Source organism: Otolemur garnettii, unplaced genomic scaffold (assembly GCF_000181295.1).
Source record: "Otolemur garnettii isolate 467f Iridium unplaced genomic scaffold, OtoGar3 scaffold00141, whole genome shotgun sequence".
Taxonomy (NCBI): domain Eukaryota; kingdom Metazoa; phylum Chordata; class Mammalia; order Primates; family Galagidae; genus Otolemur; species Otolemur garnettii.
This window is the reverse complement of record NW_003852536.1, coordinates 1,817,625-1,820,489: the sequence shown is the minus strand read 5'-3', so window position 1 is coordinate 1,820,489 and position 2,865 is coordinate 1,817,625. Positions and strand designations below refer to the sequence as shown.

General features: G+C 40.2%; 1 protein-coding gene and 1 non-coding gene across 2 annotated transcripts in view; one reads left to right on the top strand and one right to left on the bottom strand.

The window, feature by feature from the left end:
* The window catches only part of SMYD3 (SET and MYND domain containing 3), a 583,543-nt gene that overhangs the window by 321,185 nt on the left and 259,493 nt on the right, over positions 1–2,865 (bottom strand). The gene's annotated exons all lie outside the window — the stretch shown is intronic.
* Positions 1,715–1,849, top strand: LOC111728143. The gene has a single exon (XR_002775530.1). It is a non-coding gene; the product is annotated as a small nucleolar RNA SNORA70 (small nucleolar RNA).

The following is a 2,865-nucleotide window of genomic DNA, read 5'->3' as shown; positions in this document are numbered from 1 at the left end:
AATGAGCTGGGCATTGTGAGGAATGCCTAGTCCCAGCTACTCAGGAGGCTGAGGCAAGAAGATCACTTGAACCCTGGAGGTTGCTATAAAGCTATGACACCATGGCACTCTACCCAGGGCAACAAAGTGAGACTGTCTCAAAAAATAATAAAAAAAGTTATCAGTACTTGTTGATCTCATCCCCACAATTCCCATTCCACCAGTAGATAGGTTCTTCAAACATCATTTGATTGGAGAAGTAAATATTTGGCTAGTTAAGCAAAATTATCTTTAAGGTCTGTTTCAATCCTAGAAAGTATTCAGCACCTTATGGAGGTATGTAAGAGCTACTTGTGCATTCCCAAGGATTGAGATGTATCTAAGGGGGGTGGCATTCTAACATACCTGCCTGCCAACCATCTTCCTATGGCAGGAACCAAGAATCTGCTGGAGAAAGCAGTTAACCAAAGGGAAGGAGTAAATGCTCACGGATTTGGTCAAAGGACAATGGAAGAGTAAGAGAAGACGATGATTTAAACTGGACTACCCCAAGTCAGAGATCAGCTGCCTGGGGTACATGGCCTGAAACAGTGAGAAGTGAAGAAGTGCTTCCCCAAAAATGCTGTTTCTGGGAGCACATGACGTAACTACTTCCTTTGGAATCTATGAAGCCAAAGAGGCTTCCCTGAGGTGAACAGTTTGGCTTCACCGGTACTGGACAGGAGAGGCCACTAGCAGGCACCTGTACCTGCGACAGAGAGAAGGCAGCCAAGGGCATCTTGTGAGTGGACAGCAGGGATGCTGCTGAGGCTGCAGACAAGGAAACGGCAGAGCACGAATACATCCTGGGGGCAGCCGACAGCCAGAGGACAGCCAGAGGACACACAGAACTGACGCTGGAAACCCAGCACAGGACGTACCGTCTTGAGGCTTCTTCATCCTCAACTAATAAAACTGGTAACACAAAGAGTTATGCACATTGAGTCCGATGCCCCGTCAGGCTAGTTGCTTACTAAGAGGCAAACAGGAAAAGGAGAAAGGAACCAATATTATCTACGTACTTACTATGTTTTAAGGCACTGAGTGAGACTTTTCCTCATTTACTTCTCCATAATTTCTTTCTAAAGAGATTAACAATTTTATTCGACTCGCTATACTGTCTCAATAAAGGCTTTCAAATGAATGAAGATTTTGTTTTGCTGATGAGGCTATAAGTACTTGAGCATATCACTCCAGAGATAAAGTAACCTGTAATTCACATCAAGTATTTCTATTTATTCATTTAGAAAAATATTGCTCGTATACCAGCAGCTCTCCAATACCCTTTCAGAGGACCTGAGACATCAGTTATTTTCATAATATTACTAAGATATTAGTATTAGATTTTTTCATTGTCCTCTCACAAGTGGACAGAGGAGTTTTTCAGAGGCTACACGTTAGGTGCTATCACGAGGATCTGAGTGCAGAAGTAGATATGAGAATTTGATTGTCATCTATTATATCACTTCTGTGGCTTTACTGGACTGAAAGTTCATTAGAAGCAAAAATTGGCAGGTTTTGTCCCATAAAAGCATACAGTACAGTACCCAGACTGTATCACTGAACACATCAATGGAAACAACTGGCCCCAAAGTCTTCAGGGTACTCTCTACTCTGATTCTATCTCCACTAACAATTTAAAAAGTTAAAATTCCTCTTACTTCTATTAAAAATAAAATTTTTTTTTTTTTTAAATCTGCAGCTAATTAAGCCGACCACACTCCTTTCCTCATGGGGGCCTGGGGTACAGTGGCTGCAAACGGCAGCCTCCTTGGTAGGGTATGCAGCCTGTTGCTTGTATAGGTTGCTCTAAGGGACCTGGGAGACATTCCTTTCCAATACATGTCCATGTGTTAGACCTTGTGCTGTCCCCAGTCTATTAAAAATAAAAAATAATTTTTTTTTTAAATTTCTCTTAGTAAGTGATTGCCTCCTTTGGCACAATGAGACACATGGAGACAAAGGTTTTAGCTGATACCACTCCATGCAGCTCTAAGTAAGAGATTTGCTCCAGTGGGAATTATGTTTATACTGGTCAAATGATTCAGAGCTTAAATCTTCAAAGTTTTACCCCTGCTCACAGCACAGAAGTCTGTCCAAGACACGTTTACAAGGCTTCATCAGTTGGGTTTAGTTTCTAAGATCATTGTTATACCAACAGCCCTCTCACTTTATCAATTAACAGTGTCAGATTCAGTGTTTTCTGCTTTCCTTTAAAAACAATAGGAAAGCAATTAACATTTTCTAATTTTCAAAACAGCTAATACAGGAAAATTTCCCAAATTGTGAAAGCTCCACGAATCTTGTAATGAGACGTGCTACAACAAAGAAGTTCTTGGTTTCTTATTTCTACACATATTTATGACAATGACCATGTATTAAATAAAGTTACCACAAAACAGTACCCTAAAGCAAAATGAATTGACAAATTAGCTTCCTCCCTCTCAACTCCCTACTCTAAAATAAACCACACCCAACGACATGATTAAGGAACTAAGAAACTGAGCAATGAATAACAGTAATTCTGACAATTGTTCTGGCATTACTTTTAAAAGGAAAAATTTATTGCTTAATTTTAGCTTTTGCTCCATAGCAAACTCCAATTCTTTCAGGACATAACCAATATACAGCAGATGTTAATCCCTTAATTCTGTAATTTTCTAATTTCAAAATAGCAATCCAATAGGAACAATTCACTGCTTGTTTCTATATATTATTAAGGAAAAATTGAAAATGCCGAGCTCATCAACCTGTCCTGCTTTGTAGTAATGAAAAATGGCCTTTAGGCTCGGCGCCTGTGGCTCAAGTGGCTAAGGCACCAGCCACATACACCTACGGTGGTGGGTT